The 24670-nt window shown below is 34.2% G+C and overlaps 1 pseudogene; it reads left to right on the forward strand.

Moving 5' to 3' along the window:
- Positions 1-1536: 1536 nt before the first annotated feature.
- Positions 1537-21696, forward strand: LOC111391857 (annotated as a pseudogene).
- Positions 21697-24670: the final 2974 nt, after the last annotated feature.

Here is a 24670-nt window from a genome sequence, read left to right on the forward strand (position 1 = left end):
AATTTACAGTCGGATACTCACCTTAGTGGCCCTGAGAGGACTCGAACTGGTGACCATTGGGGAGCAAACCCAAAGTCTGACCACTGAACTACCCCTCTGAATTTACCTCAATATTAATGAATTAATTGTAATGCAGTAGCGGAATGTAGTTTTGGCTGAAGTTATTGAATTAATATCCATTTTGGTTTAAAGAAAAGAAAAAACATTGTTTATGGCAAGAGTAGCAGTTACTAGTTAGGATAAACATCAATGATGAAATAGCTTAGCTCATCATTTTGTATCATTGAACAACGAAAACTTCATTTTAATTTAGTCAACTTCCTTTGCGTATCCTCCTCCCTCTCTTAAATGCTAGAATCTTGATTCAAGCTCCATTGACGTTATAGTTTCCATGAAGTTTTTTGTTTCCAGTGTAATTAAATTTAAGCCAACACTATGGAATCTGAAACTTGATTTTAATTAAGAAATCTCTATTTACGTGAATTCTGTCGTCTGAACTTGTAAAAATCGCCAAAGATGGGATTCACTGTTCTGTATTTAACTGCCTTCTAATGCATGATATTTTTACTCAGCCATAAACTGATGTTACCAAAAGGTAGTAATAGTAATTCTTCGATATCTTTATTCTATACAATTAACTTTAGATATTGACTCCCCGAGTTGTTTGATGCTCGTGACCATATTCTGCTGGACTCTGTAATATAAAATAGTTCATATCCAGTCATCATATTGTGCATCTCAAGTTATTACTTCATCCTGAAGCATAAAGAAATGTAGCTGCTGAGCTAGCCATAAATAGTCAAATAGTTATAGTATTATATATTCGAATATTATATGCTTCTTCTATGGAACAGCCTTCTTGCTTAAGCTATGAAATTTACAGTTTTGCTACAATTTCAATGTTGCATTTATTTAACAGGAAAGTCAACCAACTCGTAAATGAGAGTTGTATGTTCGGAAAATCTTCACTACAATCCAAATCTCTCCTCAATCTGGCCATATTTTGCAACAAAACTTTGTATTTAATCATACCAATGCCTCTTTATATTAGATTGTTAGCATATCTCGCATTTTCCCCCCTAAATCATGCTTATAATCGGTACCCGTACATGCTCTATATCATCAGTGCACCAGTCAAAATTATTAAATTTTTATTTTTTGGGATAAGAATGATGTAATGTTTTATTTGACTTTGTATAATTGGTTTAATGCTGCGACTAAAAATCTTGTAGAAGGGTTGCCTAATTTCATATTGTTCCTCTCTTGCTTAAAGTAATTGTACACATTCCGTGTAATCTCTTTTAATTAATAAAATGATAATTTACTTTTAAAAAAAAGAAAAAAAAAAAAAGAATGATGTAATGCCTTACCTCATCAAGTTTCGTAGGCTAAAGACCCAGCATATGTGATAGAATAAAGGAAATAAAATAAATCTGCATGCTTAGAAGTTCTCTAAATTCAATGTTCCAATAATATACACATATATCTATGTATGTATGTATGTATATCAGTATATATATAATATATATATCTGAAGCTGAAGTAGATTGTCCATGCCATCATGGCTCAGTTAGTTGGTGCAGATGAAATAGAATCCTTCAGAATAGAGCTATCGGAGATAGGAAGAAGCTTAAGATCATCATTTCAGCGTCACACTGCCAGTTTTCGAAGCAATTCAGCAATAAGCTTTGGAAACGATGTTGATCCTGATAATGAATCTGTCTTACAATGGTCTGCTATCGACAGACTGCCAACGTTTGAACGGTTAAGAACCTCTTTGTTTGATGGAAATGAAGCTGATGGCAAAGGAAGACGAGTGGTTGATGTTACTAAGCTTGGTGCTCCGGAAAGGCACATGTTCATTGAGAAGCTCATTAAACACATTGAACACGACAACCTGCGCCTGCTGCAGAAAATCAGAAAGAGAATTGACAGGTAAACACCGTAAACTGCTAAAATGATTTTGTCAGCTACTTACATACCCTTTTATGATTAAATACATTTTCGTCCTGGAATATTAAAATTCTTTAGGTGTTTTATCTTGTTGTGAATACTATATAGTAAGTGTTTGATTTTTCAGAGCTGGGGTAAAATTGCCTTCAATTGAAGTCAGATACACCAATTTGTCCATAGAAGCAGAGTGTGAGGTTGTTTATGGAAAGCCCCTCCCAACTCTTTGGAATTCTCTAAAAGGCATAATCTTGGTATGTAGTTGTACTTTTGCATTTTATTCGAAGTATCTTTAGTTAATCGACCATTTGTTCTATATATATAGAACAACCGAGGGTACCGGCTATGAAATTTGTCCTTGGCTGGTACTTGTGCTGTGCTAATGTTGGTGATGCAGGGAGAATAAACCAATAATAAGTAACTCAGCAAGAATAACAAGAAGAGGTGAGGGGAGGGAGAAACACAGAGAAAGGGAGGAAGAAGAAGATGGGAAGGAAACGAGGGCTATAGCAATTTTATTCAATCAATTCATCATCCCAATTACAATGTAAAATAGGTTTAAATACTGAAAATACTGCAAACCTAAAAACCTAAAAGATAGGGCCAAGCCCATGACACAAGTCCATAAAAATAAAATAACCCAAGTCCAACTAAGAAATAAAAGTCCAACTGAAATAATTAAACGTCGTCCAACTAAAGTAATAAAAACTTGGATGTCCTCATCAGTTGGTTTGTATTATAGTTTAATGACCTTGGATAAATCTATCTTCTATTAACTTTCGTCTGATTAAGCTAATCTGAACTGCACGAATATTAGGACTGTTGTCTACTCCTCAGCTCTACATTTATTTATGTGACTCCAATTGTATATCTGTGCGGAAATTCATTCGAGTATCCCTTTGTCAACAAGTATTATTATTATTATTATTATTATTTTTGTTTCATGGAACATTTTCTATGTTTTTCAGGTAAGTAATTAATCATCTTACAGAAAATATAGAAGGGAAGACATTTGATATTTGATACATATCTCATATCTCTGGTTGTATGAGATGAAAAAAGAATCACTTGTGTGTACAAATTTTTACTGTCCTAGTTATTTTTGCGTGCACTGAATCAAACCTCTTTTTCATTTAACAGGATCTTGCCAGGCTTCCAGGTTTACCAACACAACAAGATGCGAAGATCAGCATCATTAATGATGTTAGTGGAATCATTAAGCCAGGAAGGTATAGTGCTTAAGCTTTCAATTAACATATATTGGTACAGATAGAATTGCTTCGACCACTTTGAGCTCGCAATTGATGTTCTATACAACACAGCATTTTTGTTACCTGTCTGTCATGGTTTCCTCATAGCTTCATCTGTCTTTTCTGTTGTCTCATATGTCTTCAGTCCACTTGCTGTTTTATCTTAAGATAGAATGTTTCTAGTTTCTATGTGGATAATCTGAAACTTGACAATATATTGATAAGAAGTTACTGATGAAGTAAAAATATCCTTGAAGGGTTTGATTGACAAACAAATATACTTTTTACACACATGCATGCATAATACAAATAACAGCTATGTCGTGCTACTAACGCTCTAACAGTCTCTTTGCACACCATAATGCATTTGCCTTCTAGTAGTTCTCTACTTAAACGTCGCGTTTGGAAACAGAAAATGGTGTTCTATTGGCGGCAATCGTTTAAATCAAATTTAGCTTGTTGAATTATATTTTCAAATACTGGATTGATGAGTTTTTATTTGTTACAGAATGACTCTGCTACTTGGTCCGCCTGGGTGTGGAAAGACCACATTATTGAAAGCTCTCTCCGGAAATTTGAACAAATCACTAAAGGTCTCTCTCCGTATGTGTATGTTAACGGATAAATCGCATATTTGTAGACATGTTTAAAGTAATTTTCCTTGGCAAATATGCGTAATTGACAGTACAAAAAAGCTTGAAAAGCTTTCCTGGTTTGAATCAGAGTAGCTTAATATAGTTTATCTTGTGACTTCGTTATTCTTGTGTACTAGAAGCCAACCAGTTTTCCGTTACATTATGAAGTAATCCATTTGTCCTTATTGTTATTATATTATGTTGAGAGTTCCATAATCAGAGAATTCATAATCGACCACAGTTATTCTACCTTTTGTTTGTTTAATATCTAATCCAGTGACAACATAGAGCAGTCTTAATGAAATGTATTCTTCATCTGGAATTGCTATTGTGACAAAAGAAGGGTGTCTGTCTTTTGTTCCACAGGTTACAGGTGAGATTTCATACAACGGTTATAAATTGGAAGAGTTTGTGGTGCAGAAAACTTCAGCTTATATAAGTCAATATGATCTACATATCTCTGAAATGACTGTCAGGGAAACTCTTGATTTCTCCTCGCGCTGTCAGGGTATTGGAAGCAGAGCAGGTGTGTTAAGCAATATATAAATACTGATGACTCTCAAACTATTTGCATAACGATAATAGATATGATTTTATGTTGTTTTCCTTAAGAAATTTTGACTGAGCTTACTAGAAGGGAGAAAGAAGCAAGAATTGTTCCAGATCCAGACATAGATACTTATATGAAGGTATTTATTCACTGGTATTTTGCCCTTTATTTTCATGGAGTGGTGAAGGGAGTGTATTTACTGATGAAAGTGAAATTGCTTTACCCTTGAATGATTCTCCATGATATCTTGATTATTTGTTCAGTTAATGCAGTTCAGATCATATGGTAGGGTATATATGAACATTTTGATTATGTGTCGTAGCAATACTTCTCTTCTATAATTTTTTTGAGTTCATCGATTTTAAGGCCGGTGATCTACCATAAAAGACATTAATATATCTCTCTGCTTCTAGGACTATAATTTCCAGTTGAAAAAAAATAAAAAATGGAAAAGAAAATCCCTCACAACTGGAGCTTGATTCTCCTTAAATATACATTTACCTAACATTTTTCTAATGAAAAATATAAATTTGCTTCCCATCTATGTTAGAAACTTGCTAACCATCCCTTCTGGTCTGAAAGTGGGCGGTTAATCTCATAGCTATTCAAAAATGCACGTCTACACTCATACCAGAGTCTATTTGACTAGGCTCAAATTCATTTGAGGGACGAATCTCTCCATAATTTACAATAATCTTCACCGAGTTGCTTATCTCTCGTACAGTGCTAATGCAACTTTATGTGTGCAGGCAATTGCTGTGGAAGGACAAAAGACGACTCTTCAGACAGACTACATATTAAAAGTATTCGCTATTTTGATGTATCGTTGAATTTATTCTTGATGTCTTCTGCTAAAACATGTGTTGATAACTTCTCCTATTGCTCCCCCAAATTTCAGATTCTTGGTCTCGATATCTGTTCTGACACGCTAGTTGGAGATGCCATGCGGAGAGGTATCTCTGGTGGTCAGAACAAAAGACTGACGGCAGGTATTTTGATTCCAATATTTTTTATCTGTGGTTGACAATGCTCCTCTTGTAATTTATGACATACAAAAGAGGCTCAAAACAACCTCCACTACCAGCAACATCTGCGCTTAAATTTAATTTTTCGAAATGCATATATATATTGAGAAGTTGGTAAGTACGTATTATGCAGGTGAGATGATTGTTGGACCGACGAAAGCATTATTTATGGATGAAATTTCAAATGGATTGGACAGCTCGACTACATATCAGATTGTTGCTTGTCTTCAACAATTGGCACACATCGCAGACACTACTGTAGTTGTGTCCCTTCTCCAGCCTGCACCAGAAACTTTTGATCTCTTTGATGACATCATCTTAATGTCAGAGGGGAAAATTGTCTATCATGGGCCTCGATGTGATGTTTTAGAATTTTTTAAGGATTGTGGATTTAGGTGTCCAGAAAGGAAAGGAGTAGCTGATTTTTTGCAAGAGGCAAGTGAACCATGTCAGTATTAATGTTGTTCAGTTTTTATTTATTAAGCAAAATAATTACATGTTGAATGGTTTGCAGGTTATCTCCAGAAAAGATCAGGAACAATACTGGTGTAAAACCGAACAAACTTACAGTTTCATTTCTGTAGATATGTTTTCGATGAAATACAAGGAATCATCTTATGGAAAGAAGCTTAGCGATGAGCTTTCTGTGCCATTTGAGAAGTTCAAAAGCGAAAAAAATGCCATTAGTTTTAGTGTGTATTCTCTTCCTAAATGGGATCTCTTTAAAGCCTGTATGTCCAGAGAAATTCTTCTCATGAAAAGGAATTCTTTCATATATGTATTCAAAGCTGTTCAGGTTAGCAATTCTATTTTTCTCAGCTCCTCATATTAATTCATGCTTCACTAGCAATTCAAATTCTAACTTTCATATCTCTAATAATCATTGTTTTATGAAATCTTGAGTATGTATTGGTTTGCAGCTTGTCATTATTGCATCTATAACTATGACTGTATTCTTGCGGACTCGGATGGCCGTTGATCTTGTCCATGCCAACTATTACTTGGGAGCTCTATTTTATGCTCTCATCATTCTTATTGTTGACGGATTCCCAGAGCTCACTATGACTGTTTCAAGGCTAGCAATTTTCTACAAGCAGAGAGATTTTTACTTCTATCCAGCCTGGGCATATGCCATACCAGCCACCATTCTCAAGATTCCTGTCTCATTGTTGGAAGCTCTAGTCTGGACATCTCTCACTTATTACACTATTGGGTATAGCCCAGAGGCAGGGAGGTTAGTGACAAGTGACAATGTTCCAATTTTCTACCTATATACTCCATGCAATTTGGCAGTTACAATCAACAACTATCGAGATAACAAAACAATCAAGTGATAACGATGAATTGTTTTACAGGTTTTTCCGCCAAATGATATTATTATTTGCTGTGCACTTGACCTCAACATCTATGTTTCGTTTCTTGGCAAGTGTCTGCCCGTCAATGGTTGCATCTACATCAGTTGGTGGTTTGGCACTCTTACTTCTGTTACTCTTTGGTGGCTTTTTGATCCCAAAACGTGAGCAAGCTAAACATCTTTATCCAATATATTTTGCCATACAGCTAATCATAGTATACATTTTCACTCCTGAATAATGGGGAAAAATGACAAGGAAATTCAAGCTATAGTGTTTTTTGCAGCATCCATGCCAAGTTGGTTAAAATGGGCATTTTGGGTTTCTCCACTATCAATGGTAGGGTATATATGAACATTTTGATTATGTGTCGTAGCAATACTTCTCTTCTATAATTTTTTTGAGTTCATCGATTTTAAGGCCGGTGATCTACCATAAAAGACATTAATATATCTCTCTGCTTCTAGGACTATAATTTCCAGTTGAAAAAAAATAAAAAATGGAAAAGAAAATCCCTCACAACTGGAGCTTGATTCTCCTTAAATATACATTTACCTAACATTTTTCTAATGAAAAATATAAATTAGCTTCCCATCTATGTTAGAAACTTGCTAACCATCCCTTCTGGTCTGAAAGTGGGCGGTTAATCTCATAGCTATTCAAAAATGCACGTCTACACTCATACCAGAGTCTATTTGACTAGGCTCAAATTCATTTGAGGGACGAATCTCTCCATAATTTACAATAATCTTCACCGAGTTGCTTATCTCTCGTACAGTGCTAATGCAACTTTATGTGTGCAGGCAATTGCTGTGGAAGGACAAAAGACGACTCTTCAGACAGACTACATATTAAAAGTATTCGCTATTTTGATGTATCGTTGAATTTATTCTTGATGTCTTCTGCTAAAACATGTGTTGATAACTTCTCCTATTGCTCCCCCAAATTTCAGATTCTTGGTCTCGATATCTGTTCTGACACGCTAGTTGGAGATGCCATGCGGAGAGGTATCTCTGGTGGTCAGAACAAAAGACTGACGGCAGGTATTTTGATTCCAATATTTTTTATCTGTGGTTGACAATGCTCCTCTTGTAATTTATGACATACAAAAGAGGCTCAAAACAACCTCCACTACCAGCAACATCTGCGCTTAAATTTAATTTTTCGAAATGCATATATATATTGAGAAGTTGGTAAGTACGTATTATGCAGGTGAGATGATTGTTGGACCGACGAAAGCATTATTTATGGATGAAATTTCAAATGGATTGGACAGCTCGACTACATATCAGATTGTTGCTTGTCTTCAACAATTGGCACACATCGCAGACACTACTGTAGTTGTGTCCCTTCTCCAGCCTGCACCAGAAACTTTTGATCTCTTTGATGACATCATCTTAATGTCAGAGGGGAAAATTGTCTATCATGGGCCTCGATGTGATGTTTTAGAATTTTTTAAGGATTGTGGATTTAGGTGTCCAGAAAGGAAAGGAGTAGCTGATTTTTTGCAAGAGGCAAGTGAACCATGTCAGTATTAATGTTGTTCAGTTTTTATTTATTAAGCAAAATAATTACATGTTGAATGGTTTGCAGGTTATCTCCAGAAAAGATCAGGAACAATACTGGTGTAAAACCGAACAAACTTACAGTTTCATTTCTGTAGATATGTTTTCGATGAAATACAAGGAATCATCTTATGGAAAGAAGCTTAGCGATGAGCTTTCTGTGCCATTTGAGAAGTTCAAAAGCGAAAAAAATGCCATTAGTTTTAGTGTGTATTCTCTTCCTAAATGGGATCTCTTTAAAGCCTGCATGTCCAGAGAAATTCTTCTCATGAAAAGGAATTCTTTCATATATGTATTCAAAGCTGTTCAGGTTAGCAATTCTATTTTTCTCAGCTCCTCATATTAATTCATGCTTCACTAGCAATTCAAATTCTAACTTTCATATCTCTAATAATCATTGTTTTATGAAATCTTGAGTATGTATTGGTTTGCAGCTTGTCATTATTGCATCTATAACTATGACTGTATTCTTGCGGACTCGGATGGCCGTTGATCTTGTCCATGCCAACTATTACTTGGGAGCTCTATTTTATGCTCTCATCATTCTTATTGTTGACGGATTCCCAGAGCTCACTATGACTGTTTCAAGGCTAGCAATTTTCTACAAGCAGAGAGATTTTTACTTCTATCCAGCCTGGGCATATGCCATACCAGCCACCATTCTCAAGATTCCTGTCTCATTGTTGGAAGCTCTAGTCTGGACATCTCTCACTTATTACACTATTGGGTATAGCCCAGAGGCAGGGAGGTTAGTGACAAGTGACAATGTTCCAATTTTCTACCTATATACTCCATGCAATTTGGCAGTTACAATCAACAACTATCGAGATAACAAAACAATCAAGTGATAACGATGAATTGTTTTACAGGTTTTTCCGCCAAATGATATTATTATTTGCTGTGCACTTGACCTCAACATCTATGTTTCGTTTCTTGGCAAGTGTCTGCCCGTCAATGGTTGCATCTACATCAGTTGGTGGTTTGGCACTCTTACTTCTGTTACTCTTTGGTGGCTTTTTGATCCCAAAACGTGAGCAAGCTAAACATCTTTATCCAATATATTTTGCCATACAGCTAATCATAGTATACATTTTCACTCCTGAATAATGGGGAAAAATGACAAGGAAATTCAAGCTATAGTGTTTTTTGCAGCATCCATGCCAAGTTGGTTAAAATGGGCATTTTGGGTTTCTCCACTATCATATGGCGAGATAGGTCTTGCGGTGAATGAATTTCTGGCTCCAAGATGGCAAAAAGTGAGTGCATTAATGTATTACCTAATCTAAATGCTAAACTGCTAATTAAGGTCACATATATATCATTTAAATATTTTCTTCAATACGCCCCCCACGTATAGGAGAATTCCATTTTTTCCTATAAAAGTCTAACTTGTGCACAATTTCATATCAGTTGGTGGTGGCGAGACTTGAACTTGGGTGACATTAACATGCTCTGATGTACATCCTTTAAGTATTGTTTTCGACATGTGTAAAACCACAAGTTGTTTGCTTCTCTTCATTTGACCAACATTATCTCCTTTTCAGACAAGAACTAAGTTTAGTTAATGTCTACACACATATAGTTACTGACTCAATTCTACGAGTTTTGATTTCTCGAAGAATACTAAATCAATTACGCAGGATAACAACTACCACATTTTTTGGTTATTTGTTTCTCTCAACTGTGCAATTTATCAATATTGTCTATAGTTAAATTTTAAAATGAGTCACCATGTAATAATTTAGCAAGATTCTCATTATCATACCTCATCTACATCCTTTCTCTTTCTAAGAAAAATCTTGTATTAAAAATCTTCCTTTTAACTCAAGTCATTTTATCTCTGTTTTCCATAACTGGCATGAGACATTTCAAGGAGCATACTGTTGGAGACGACTTATAAAAAGTGCTATGTAAGTGTTGATTTTTGATATATTTGTTTGACCAGTTTTAACCTGCAAGAGCGTGATCAAAACACAATTTATATGAATAGAAATTTGGACAGAGTTTCGGTATAACGATTACGCAAAACAAGAATTAAGAAGGAGTAGAAATAGAGAATAATCCAAGACGAGACGTTATCTCATTCCTTAAGACAAATTGCACCGCTATGGTGCTCACGGTGAATGACACTTGTCTTCCAAGATACAATGGATTCACAACTTGTGGTAGCAGCATTTCAAACCATGACAAAATTTTCCTTCTACAAAGAAAATGCATGAAAATGCTATGGAATTAGAAATGAGAGAATTGCAAGAGGAGAATCAATGCTCAATGCAATTGGTATACCCAAAATCATGTCCATAGGGTTCTATCTATAGATGTAGAAAGGGTGCAAATGAAGTAGTGTGAGCCAAAACATGCATCCTTTCAAAAAGTTACAACACTTGGCAAAAACCTGTATCCTTTCGAAAAGTTGCAACACTTCATTTCTTCCAACTTTGGTCCGTAATTTCTCATTCAATCGGAATTGGTTTCGAGATTCCAAATATACCACGACGATCTCCTCGACGAGTAGAATAAGTTGGTCTATTTACTTTTATAATTTGACTATCGGATCAAGTCCGAATATTTGGTCGAAGTTGACACGTAGTCGCACCTTTTCATTTTCCACTTTTACACACCTTTTCATTTTCCAATTTTTGGTTAATTATTTGAACCAGTTCCTACAATCCCCCACATGAATGGAAATTCGGGTACACATATGTAAATGTGATGATATGATGCAATGTAGAGAGGTTGCGAAAAAATACTGTATCAGGGATGGTGGCTTCTGGCCTTGAAGCTCCCTTAGTGAAATACTATCCAACTTACTTGGCTAATAGGTGAACCATAGGTCTTGAATTACTCAGCCTTTGGTGTAAATCAAGACAACAGTATTCACACAGATATCTTCCCTATTCTATACTTAGTTCTCATGACGTGGTTCATTTTGGCCCTGAACCCTTCTTGGTTTCATAAGTGTTTAGAGAATTCAAACCTTAAACAATTATTATCGAAGCGGCCCCACTTCACACTTACATAGGTGACCTCCTATTAAAAGTATTATGCCCTACTCCACTTGACTTAATCAAGATATAGGAATCATTAAAAGATAATCTTAGCATCTATCCACTCTATAAAAAGTACTTTAGTATTATAGGAATGAGTTAGGAATCTAATTTCTTAAGTGCTTCATGAAATTTTCACAACTTAGTTGTCCCTTTGAACCAAGATCTTGGGATATCCAGTCAACAAGGGAGGGTTACCATTGCAAAAACTCTTACGTAGTAGGCTTTAATCCCATTCCTCTCGAGAGGCAACGCACTTGATCTCTAGGCAAACTTTTTATGAGTGGATCCACAATATTCTCCTTTGATTTCACATAATCTATGGAGATAACGTCATTTGAGATCAGTTGTTTAATGGTGTTGTGTCTACGAAGAATATGTCTAGACTTACCATTATACATGCTGCTTCGAGCCCTTTCAATTGTTGATTGACTATCACAATGTATACTTATCGCAGGTACTGGCTTGGGTTAACATGAAACATCTTCTAAGAAATTCCAAAGCCATTATGCTTCTTCTCTAGTTTTGTCCATAGCAATAAACTCAGATTTCATCGTTAATCGAGTTATACACGTTTGCTAGTTGATTTCCATGATACTACAACTCCACCAATGGTGAATACATAACCACTAGTGGACTTGGAATCCTTTATATCGGATATCCAATTCGCATCACAATATCCTTCTAGTACTGCAGGATATTTTGTAAAGTGTAATCCATAGGTTAAGGTATACTTCAAGTACCTTAAAACCCTTGTCAAAGTCTTCCAATGATCACGGTTTGGATTACTTGTAAATCTACTAAGTTTATTCACCGCAAAAGCAATATCCGGTCAAGTGCAGTTTGTAATATACATAAGACTGACAATTATTTGTGAATACCTCAGTTGTGATATACTTTCTCCCATATTCTTGACTAAGTACATACTCTGATCAAGAAGAGTTCTCGCAGGACTTTCCTTAAATACGTCAAACTTTTTAAGTACTTTTTCTATGTAGCGAAATTGTGAAAGTACAATTTCATCTTGCGTTCTAGAGATTTTAATCCCTATGATTAAATCTGCCACACCCATATCTTTCATATCGAAATGTGTTGTTAGCATCTTTTTGGTGTTAAGCAACATTTCATGACTATTGCCCATTATTAACATGTCGTCCACATATAGACATACAATTACATAGACATTCGGTGTATGTTTAATATATACACATTTGTCACATTCGTTGATTTTGAATCCATTTGACAACATTATTTTGTCAAACTTTTGGTGCCATTGTTTCGGAGCCTGTTTTAATCCATACAAGGACTTAACAAGTTTACACACTTTGTGTTTTTTGTTAGGAGAAACGAAACCCTTCAGGTTGCTCCATGTAAATTTCCTCTTCTAACTCACCGTTTAGGAATGTTGTTTTTACATCTATTTGATGAATCTCAAGATTGTGTATTGCCGCAATTGCAATTAACAAACTTATCGACGTGATTCTAGTCACGGGTGAGTAGGTATCAAAAAAGTCAAATCCTTCTTTTTGCCTATATCCTTTAGCAACCTATCTAGCCTTATATTTATCAATGGATCCGTTAGGTTTCAATTTCTTTTTGAATATCCATTTGCATTCTAAAGGCTTGTTACCGGGAGGTAAATCAACCAACTCCTATGTATGGTTTTGCATTATAGAATCTATCTCATTATTGATAGCTTCTTTCTACTGTGGTACTTCCGGTATAGACATTGCTTCATCGAAACTCTTTGGATCATCCTCTATCATATAGGTTAGAAAATCTGGGACAAACGTCTTGAAAGTCCTAGACTCCTAGCTCTTTTACTACGCCTTGATTCTTCCTCATTTGAAGTTCCATTAGTAGTTTCATACGTTCTCTTGTTAGAACTCGTATTTTCTTTATCTTTGCAAGGAAAAATATTTTCAAAGAATGTCGCAATCCTTGATTCAATTATGGTCCCTTCGTGTACGTCTTGTATTTCAGATTTGTGTACAAGAAATTAATATGCACTACTATTATTGGCGTATCCAATAAATATGCAATGTATCGTTTTAGAACTGATTTTCACTTGTTTAGGCTTAGGTACCTCAACCTTAACACCCCCACACTTTCAAGTATTGGTAGGATGGAGGATGGTCTTTCAATAAATATGCAATCTATCATTTTAGAACCGATTTTCACTTGTTTAGGCTTAGGTACCTCAACCTTAGCCAAACACCCCCACACTTTCAAGTATTGGTAGGATGGAGGATGGTCTTTCCATCGTTCACATGGTGTCTCTTCCATTTTTTTAAGAGGTATTTTATTAAGAAAACTATTTGCCGTTAAAATAACCTCCCCCACACGTTCTATGGTAAATTCGAACTTATTAACATGACATTCATCATTTCTTTAAGTGTTCGATTTTTGCATTCTGCAACATCATTTAATTGAGGAGAGTAAGGTGTCGTTGTTTGATAAACAATTCCATGTTCAGAAGAAAAGTCTTCAAACGGTGCCCCATATTCACCTCATCTATCATTACGAATATTCTTTATTCGTTTTTCGAGTTATATTTCAACTTTAGCCTTATAGGTTTTGAATGCATCTAAGGCTTCGTTTTTACTTCTCAAAAGAAAGATATAGCAAAACTTTGTACAATCATCAATAAATGTCACAAAGTATTTTTTACCACATCGAGTTTGTACAAATTTTAAATCGCATATATCGCTATGAATCAATTCAAGAGGGATTGTGTTCCTTTGTACTGAATGGAACGGTGTTTTAGCCAATTTTGCTTCAACACATATTTCACATTTATGATTAGGATTGATTTTATGTCTCGGAATTAAACTTTGATTCATTAGTTTGCGCAACGATTTGTAATTCACATATCCTAATCGACTATGCCACTAACATGAAGGCTCAAGCAACTAAGCAAAATTTATAATTTTATTCATAACGACTTGTTTCGGTACAATTGTAAGAACGTTCAACTTGAACATTCCATCACACATGTATTATTTCCATACATACATTTCATTTTTAGACAACACAAATTTATCGGATACAAATACAAGTTTAAAATCATTCTTGTTAAGTAGAGACCCGGACACTAAATTCTTTTGTATATCCGGCACATGTAGAACATTGTTAAAGACGAGTTCTTTCCTGGATGTCATCTTCAAAGTGATTTTGCCTTGTCCTTCAACTTTGGAATTTGCAGAATTTCTCATGTATAGTTGTTCCCCATTCAATTCTTGATAGTTGGAGAACATCCCCTTGTCCGCACATACCTGGCGGGTAGCATCGGTGTCAATCCACCATTCTCTAGTATTTTCAATCATGTTGCATTTGAACACTACTGCAGATAAGTTCATTTCTTACAGTCCATCAGATAGAGTGTTATTTGCAACTATGTGGGTTTGAGCATTCTTCTTTGGCTTTCGACATTCACTTAAACGATGTCCAACCTTGCCACAGTTGTAACAATTCCCTTTAAACTTCTTAGCCTTCTTGGAATTGTCTCTTCGCGGTGCATAATTAGGAGCCTTTCATTTCTTGTTTGTTGCCTTTGGTTCCATTTCAACAAAATTTACACCATCTTGATCAACTGGTCTTCGTTTGATTTTTCGATTGTCCTCTTCAATCCTCAAGCACACAATCGATTCTTCCAAGTTCATTTCATTGCGTTTGTGCTAGAAGTAATTTTTTAAATCTCTCCACAGAGGAGGGAGTTTCTCAATAATGGCAGTCACTTGGAATGATTCACTCAATTCCATTTTCTCGGCATGGATGTCGTGCAACAAGACTTAAATCTCTTGCACTTGGCTAATTACGGTTTTGGAATCCACCATCTTGTAGTCCAAAAATTTGCCAATAATGAACTTTTTTGTTCCGGCATCTCGGTCTTGTACTTTGTCTCCAAAGAATCACATAGTTCTTTGGCTGATTCTTTTGAACTATACACTCCATATAGTGTATTATCCAATCCGTTTAGGATATGGTTCTTGCATAGGAAGTCCGAGTGTTTCCATGCATCCAAAGCAATAATCGATTCACGATTATTTTTCTCTTCTTGTACAGTCGGTGCAGTTTCCTTTAAATTTAGCCAAATTAAGAGTGGTGAGATAAAACAACATCTTTTGTTGCCACCTCTTGAAGTCTAATCCTACAAATTTTTTTGACTTTTCCCCATGTGGGATAATAGTATTATGCAACGGTATAGCCACGGGTGGTACCATATTATTGGAACCATTTTGACTTGATGAAGTCCCGTTAGTAGTCATTTCTGTTACACAAATAGAAATTCAACAAAATGATGATAATATCGGTGGAGGAATAGTACACAAAGCACTATTCAAACAAAGTAATAGTTGTCCACAACCAACCACAATGACACAAAAAATTTATCTTAAATTTGTTGGAGACGACTTATAAAAAGGGCTATGTAAGTGTTGATTTTTGATATATTTGTTTGACCAGTTTTAACCCGCAAGAGCGTGATCAAAACACAATTTATATGAATAAAAATTTGGACAGAGTTTCGGTATAACGATTATGCAAAACAAGGATTAAGAAGAAGTAGAAATAGAGAATAATTCAAAGCGAGACGTTATCTCATTCTTTAAGACAAATTGCCCCGCTATGGTGCTCACGGTGAATGACACTAGTCTTCCAAGATACAATGGATTAACAATTTGTGGTAGCAGCACTTCAAACCGTGACAAAATTTTCCTTCTACAAAGGAAATGCATGAAAATGCTATGGAATTAGAAAGGAGAGAATTACAAGAGGAGAATGAATGCTCAATGCAATTGGTGTACCCAAAATTATGTTCATAGGGTTCTATCTATAGATGTAGAAAGGGTGCAAATGAAGTAGTGTGAGCCAAAACATGCATCCTTTCAAAAAGTTGCAACACTTGGCCAAAACCTGTATCCTTTCGAAAAGTTGAAACACTTCATTTCTTCCAACTTTGGTCTGTAATTTCTCATTCATCCGGAATTAGTTTCGAGATTTAAAATATATCACGACGATCTACTCGACGAGTAGAATAAATTGGTCTATTTACTTTTGTAATTTGACCATCGAATCAAGTCCGAATATTTGATCGAAATTGATATGCAGTCACACCTTTTCATTTTTCACTTTTACACACCTTTTCATTTTCCAATTTTTTGTTAATTATTTAAACCAATTCCTACGCATACATGACGGTTACTACCTGACACAATTTTGACTGGCATTTTTGAATGATGGCTTGGAATCTATTATTGTTGCTACCACCAATTTTGATTGGCATTTTTGTCTTTGTTTCAATAAAATCATTAGAAAATCAATAATCATATGCACATAATTTTATTATTATTATTATTATTATTATTTTTTTGAATGTAGGAGCTCTCTGGGGAGACAACAGTGGGACGAGAAACACTTGAAAGCCGTGGGTTAAGCTTTGGTGGACATCTTTTTTGGGTATCACTAGGTGCATTGTTTGGGTTTACGTTACTGTTCAATATTGGGTTTACCTTGGCCTTGAGTTTCTTAAAACGTAAGAACATCTTCATTATATAGTGCAAATGTAAATGATTTCTATAATTTATTCACGTTTCAAAATGCTTCCAGCTTCTGGTTCTCGTGCAATTATTTCCAGCGAAAAACTCTCACAACTGCAAGGAAGCGAAGAATATGTTAGCGAAGCCCATGCAGAACAGTCAAAAAATTCCCCAAGCACAACAACAAAATCTCATAGAGGTAAGATTTTTTTCCTCCTTCTGTTGCTTGGAAATATATTACTATCGATTCAAGAATTCTATTATACCCCTTTGTTGTCTTAAATTGTTACTTGTTGTAGTTAAAAGGAATTTATATCTTATGTTGCAGACAGAATGGTTTTACCTTTTGAACCCCAAACCATAGTGTTTCAAGATGTGCAATACTATGTTGAAACCCCAATGGTAACTACATAAATCAATCAAAATAGAATTTATTTTGGGTTACTTAATAGCCACAGCGATTTACATGTACTTTCATTCCATCTGTTCATTTCAGGCAATGAAGGAGCGAGGTTTCAATCAGAAAAGGCTGCAACTTCTTTGTGATATCACTGGTTCATTTAGACCTGGTGTTCTTACAGCACTTATGGGTGTCAGTGGAGCTGGGAAAACAACTCTTCTCGATGTTCTTGCTGGTAGAAAAACTAGTGGCACAGTGGAAGGAGAAATAAAAATTGGAGGGTATCCAAAAGTTCAAAGAACATTCGCCAGGATTTCAGGTTACTGTGAGCAAACTGACATACATTCTCCTCAAGTTACTGTTGAAGAATCAGTTATTTTTTCTGCATGGTTACGGCTACATCCCCAGATTGATTCGAATACAAAATATGTATGCCATTAGATTTTATATTCAATTAGTGTATGGTTTTGCTTCCATTTCATGCTAGTATAGTTATTAATTTTTTTCTGGCTCTTCTATAGGACTTTGTGAAGGAAGTCCTTGAAACCATTGAGCTTGATGGAATTAAAGATACGTTAGTGGGCATGCCTGGTGTTAGCGGTCTGTCAACTGAGCAACGCAAGCGGCTCACAATAGCTGTGGAACTTGTTTCCAACCCCTCCATTATCTTTATGGACGAACCTACAACTGGACTAGATGCTAGAGCAGCTGCAATTGTTATGCGGGCTGTAAAAAATGTAGCAAATACTGGGAGAACAATTGTTTGCACCATTCACCAACCGAGTATCGATATATTTGAAGCATTTGACGAGGTAACTGACTATATGTGCCCTGCACATTGAGAGAAATTTTTGATATTACAGAAAAATGTTTTTATGCAAAAAAAAAAAGGACCTTTTGCTATTATCTCTAATGACAACGTACAAGAAAAAGCCAGGACATGAATAGCCTTCCGCTAACTGTGGGTATACTATTTGCAGAAGCTAATCAAGTCCATCTTCATTTCCCATTTTACATTCTTCGACATGCATAACATATTTTACACTCCAAACCCCAATCCACTTTCTATAGGCCAATAACTTTCAATATATACACATTCGTCTTTTAGATCACAAGCTCTAACATTCTCTCTTGACTGAGATAAGCTAATATGAACTCTCCCTGATGATCTGAAAAAATAAAGCCTATACAATATGTTGCCTTTACCATTGAAGTGTTCAGCTTGATATTCCTGTGCATTGAATTTTAAGAATTACATACATTCCTCCGCCTGATTTTAGTTGAAAGTTTTTGAAGGTTACAAAAAATGTCAAGTTGGCTAAAAGTGGAATAAAGACTAACGTGTTAATATGGATAACAAATCTCTTAATTCTATAGAAATGTGATCAATAGGATTGTCTCGTATTCATATAATATATCACTAATGTTACCTTAATATCTACAGTTAGTTCTGTTGAAAGTTGGAGGACACATGATTTACTGTGGGCCNCCTGAATTTTGGTAGGACGGCAATATCATCATGAGAAGAACTTGATTGTGTTCAGTTACCATATTAAACCTTTATGTAAATACAAAGAAAATTCATTTAGGAAGAAATGCCTACAGCATACCTAACAATTAATATACCGTGTATTTACGATTATTTTTCTTAGGTGATATTACATCTTGTGTTCAAACAGTTGATAACATGTAGATGTTTCACAGTAATTGAATGAATTCAATTTGATCTGAAACTTCAGTTTGAGATCATTAGACACTACATTTTCTACTTTCTCTTTCTCTGAATGATTTGAAGTGGTTGTTTGTCCTGGTATTATTAAGAGATCATGATGCTTCGGGTATTGATTTGCTCATACTCTTTGATATCAACTTTTTAAGCGCAAGATGTGTATGTTATGCATGAATTATTTTTTCTATTATGTTGCTTGTAGGGATAATAAAGAGCTTGTAAGAAAGCTGAGTACCCCACCTCCTGGTTCACAAGATTTGTATTTTCCAACCCTATATTCACAAAATGGTTGGGGACAGTTCAAATCCTGCCTCTGGAAGCAGTATTTGTCTTACTGGAGAAGTCCTTCATATAACTTAATGCGCTCAATTTATATGCTATTTGCATCCTTGCTTTTTGGAGTCGTATTCTGGGATCAAGGGAAAAAAATGTAAGTAGAAATATTGCATAAAACTCGATAGCATGATCAATTATCTTGTCCGAAAATTTAACTTTTGAATATATATATCTAGCTCCTAGTTGTGAAGGATATTTTCTCCTTTTTTTCTTTATTGTTCTGTCTCTCTTTATTTTTTATTTTTTGAGGTTTGGAGGGTGTTCAAAGTGGGTTTGAATCTTCCATATACTTTAGCAAGCTAAATAATAAATAACTTTCAAAGATTTTTGTTTTTAATGATGTTAAATGGACCAAGAGTGTAGAAAGAAATTATTTTGTCCAGAGGAAAATGCTCAAGTGACTAACCTGTTCAAAGGATGTTTGAACAAGTTTGTTGCACTTAGTCTGTTCAAGAGGGTTATTTCACGTGTTCAATTTTATCCCTACAAGAATGGGGTTCCTATTGAAACACAATAAATCTGCAGAGAATTGATTTGTCTGGGATCAGTCTCTTTCATTTTTATTTATTTATTTTATTTTATTTTTTTCCCACCATAGGTGACTACATTTCTCTCAGAGGGGAATAGTACCATGCTCTCTACTCTGTTGACTAAATTCTAGCAGCCTGAATTCCTTTTAGATTTATCATCCACAAATTCTTCAAAGAATCTAACGTAGAATCATTGCTTTCATTCTGTTTTGTTAGACATAATCAGCAGAGTCTATTCACTATTCTGGGTTCAATATTCAGTGCCACACTCTTCTGTGGCATAAATAATTCCTCTTCTGTGTTGCCGTATGTTAGTACAGAGCGAACTGTTTTCTACAGAGAAAGATTTGCTGGAATGTATGCTTCATGGATTTATCCAGCTGCGCAGGTATAAAATCACTCGTGCTTGATTTTGTCTTGAATGAAATCTCCCCTAAATATAGATCTGGAGATTAGTATGTTCGTTGAGTTTTTATTTACAAAACTACTTTAACTTTAGACAATTACGGATGAGGCTAATACATTACATTGACTTCGTCTTTGAAACCTCAAACCTACCTATTTTGCTAAAAATTTTGTTTGCTTCAAGCCATATTCTTCAAGTGCATTTTGCTGATAGTATTAGACCATGCTGAACTCTAGAGTAAATTACATTTTTTAACTCCTTTTTTATTTCTGACTAGTAACAAGTACTATCTAATTTACTTTATCAAATACACCACAATGCATTTTTTCCATAGCCAGTTCATGGATTCCATCATAAATTTCCATTTGGTTCATCAGTGTCGAGCATTATTACATATTCGAAAGGAATTGTGAATAGATTATTAGTGCTGCAGGTTCATCAATCTAAAGAATTCACTGTCTTTATTTTGTAGGTCATAATCGAGGTTCCATATATCTTAGCCCAAGCACTCGCATTTACAATCATCACATATCCAATGATTGGGTATTATTGGTCAGCATACAAGGTCTTCTGGTATTTCTACTCTATGTTTTGTACCCTGCTGTACTACACTTATCTGGGAATGTTTTTAATATCGGTGACACCAAGCTTCCCAGTAGCTGCCATTCTACAGTCAACCTTTTACACAATGTTCAACTTGTTTGCTGGATTCTTGATTCCTCTCCCAGTAAGAATTCTTTCCTTAAAATGGTTCTTGCATTGCATGTTTTGTGGCTGAACATTTACCGAAACTATTCATTACCGTCATAGAGTAAAAGTAACAAATTAAATAAAGAATGTCTTGGCATTATCATTGCTGACATGTTCATTGCCAATAGCCTTAGATTATTGTTTTTCGTGCCATTTTACAGAAAACTGGTTGTTAAAAGGTACTCATATTCATGTTCGTTTTTGCTCACAGCAAATTCCCAAATGGTGGATTTGGTTCTATTATTTGATACCTACATCTTGGACATTGAATGGTATGTTTACCTCACAATATGGAGACATAGAAAAGGAAATTATGGTGTTTGGAGAATCCAAAACAGTATCAGCTTTTCTGAAAGATTATTTTGGATTTCACCATAACAGATTACCTATTGTGGCTGTTATGTTGATTTTGTATCCTTTTCTATTTGCTTCTATATTTGCATATTGTATTGGGAAGTTGAACTTCCAGAAGAGGTGACAGTAATGATAGGTTGCTAATTGAAACTTTTAGATCAAGATTAGAAGTTGAACATTTATGTGAATTATACTTCGGTTGTAGTGAACTTGTTCAATCTTAAATAGTGGGACAAAATTGCAGAATGAAAAGTTGATGAATAAATTTATAATTCTATGAGGTGCATGTGATCAGGCACGAACCATGGATCTCATGTATCCAACCTTTATTTTGTTAAACCATGACTTGTTTTAGCAATATTGGCACCTCAGATACTTAAGTTATACTTCATCTGTCGTCTATGAGTGTTGGCCTATGACTTCTCATTTTCTCTTTTCTTTTTGTCATTTCGCTCAAAGGGTTGAAGGGAGATAGTGCATCAAAATTGTAGTCTTATGTTTCATTCCTCTTTTAGCGGTGAAAAAAAAATCGACAATCTATCAAATCGAACCCGAGTAGTAGTTTTGAAACCGTTAGTTTTGATACACGTGATTTAGGTTTTGATTTTTAAAAACCGCTAAAAATCAATCTGAATCATTCATCCAATTTAATAAAGAAATCGTTTTACTCAACATATGATATTTATTATCTCAATTTACATTTGAAAAAATTTAATAATTTTACTTGCTAAAGGATTCTATTGACTTTTTAGGGAAATAATAATGTATGATAATATTTTATTATCTATTCAAAAGAATGAATTTATAAGCTTAATTTTTATGGTTGAACCTTATATCATCTTTTTAATGGTTTGAGCTTGTATCAAAACACATTTATTTGCATGTTTTCAATTAAGTGTTATAATGAGATTTTACATCAATATTTTATTTTTTCACTTGTTTGAAAAATAATATTTTTAATGTCGTTAATACTGTGGTTTGAAATCAAATTGAACCGTAAAATTTGGTTTGATTTGGAAAATGAAGTTGTTTGTTTTGGTCCCAAACCGTTCAAAAGGTTTTTTGGAAAATAATTCAAAAAACGCTCAAACCCATTGATGAATTAGAAATAAATAAAAAGTGGTTAAAACACATAAAAAGTCACATAAATTAAAAAATAAGAATATAAAATTCATTCAGAACGTTATACCTAACCTCGACTTCAAATTAGCTCCAACCACATTATCTTCCAAAATTTGACTTTTCTCAACATCCTTCACAAAATAATAAATAAAAAGTGACAAATCTCTTACAAGTGACAGACGCTAAAAAATGTAGATGAATTAATTTAGATTATTTTTAAAATTTTTAGACACTAAGAAAGTGACAAAAATTTAAAAATGTGACATACATCAACTTTATTGAACATATCAGCTTTGTTTGATTCTCATTTATTCCAAAATATATTTTTCTTTCTTTTCTTTTCAAATGTCAACCATACATTTTTCATTAAAATAATATTACATGTAAATCAAAAAAAATTCCTTATATTTCAACCACACATTTCCAATCAATCTGCTATTCTAAAATATATTTTTCATAAAAAGTGGATTCAAACATCCTCATAATTTAAAACTCAAAAGGTGACAAACAATAAAAGGAGTCCAATTCATCAACTATATTTTTGAATATAATTTCATTCTATGATCTAATAAATTGGAATAATCTGCAATATATTGTTCACATTTATTATTTAATATATTATATTTTTCAGAAGATGCATCCATATTTTCTAATTGAGAATAAATATTTTTAATTTCTTCTAACATTCTTTCTAATAAATTATATAATCTTTTAATTGTATATCCTGACATTTAATCATGCAATTAATCCCTTTCATTCTCTAAGATCTAAAAAAATTCATTCTAATTTTAGCAAAAATTTAATAGTTTTACCTTATGTTTGATCTGGATCTTTATTCTTAGAACCGAGTGACCTTTGAGCTTTCAATATGTAAACTACTTTCTTCAACGACCTCTTGCCTTCACGGAATCTTTACTATTTCAGTTTCTTGCTCTCACTTCATCGATTCTAAAGAATAAAATTCTAGACTTCTGTTAAAGAGAAACTTTCTTTTTACTAAAATAAAAATAAAACTTTCTATTATATCCTTCAAGAATTTATGGGAATAAAGATTTAGAAACTCGTATTGATATCAAAATATTGGAATTTTATTACTATCAGAATTTATACAAGATTTCTATTTGGTATACAAGGATTTCCAGGAAAATTGGTTTTGAAGATGAGCTAAGAGTGGCTATTGATTACAATTCAAGATTTCAAGATGATTTCTATCTATTACAATGCCTCTATTTATACAAATAAATAAGACTCTATTATTGATCTATTACATCGTTCAGTACATCAGCAAAGGCACACTTGCCTTTCTATTACTGTCCTCCTTGAACCTACATCTTCACATGCTGCATTTTATTTTTATTAAAGGAGTTTCTATTATTATCTTCCTTATCTTATGTCTCCACATGTTTTTTCAACTTTTTATCCAAAAAATATTTTTATCTATTATTGCCATTTATCTTTTATATTTTCACGTGCAGCTGGGACACTCTTTTACCTGGCAGGATTCTCTTACAGTGGTAGGACATCCTGAAAATTGATATATTTCGAATCTTGTAATGTAGTCTTTCAAGATTTCTAATTTTCCATGTCCTCCATTTGATACAAGCATCCAATTTTCATATTGGCACAAGCATGAAAAATTTTTATCATACAAATTTTTAGCAATATTGTATATAACTTTAATTCCAAGTGCTCTTATATATCCGATCTATGATTTCGTTACTGTTGGAACTTTTCTATCGTTTTTCACCACATCTATTTGAAAGTTGGCTGTTACATACCCAATTGATATTATATATTCAACTGGATAATAAACAACTCTGTCATATTCGGGACTTATTGAATAAAATTTCAAATATATTCTTTATCCATTGGCAAATCTTGATACTTCTTTTATGAATATGTCATCAAATTTTGAAACTTCAAACAAATCTTTTTCTGGATATATCAAATTCATAAATTTATAGTCTGCCATAATCTTTATAAAAGAAAGGTCTCTTCCTTTCATGGCTGTTATTCTGGGATAAACATTATTTCCCAGAGAGATAAAATATGAATCACTTATTTTTATTTCATAAGCAATTCTGACTATTTCAACACTCTTCTTCTTTTGGATCTAAAATGATTGTATCATC

Source organism: Olea europaea, unplaced genomic scaffold (genome assembly GCF_002742605.1).
Source record: "Olea europaea var. sylvestris unplaced genomic scaffold, O_europaea_v1 scaffold849, whole genome shotgun sequence".
NCBI lineage: Eukaryota > Viridiplantae > Streptophyta > Magnoliopsida > Lamiales > Oleaceae > Olea > Olea europaea.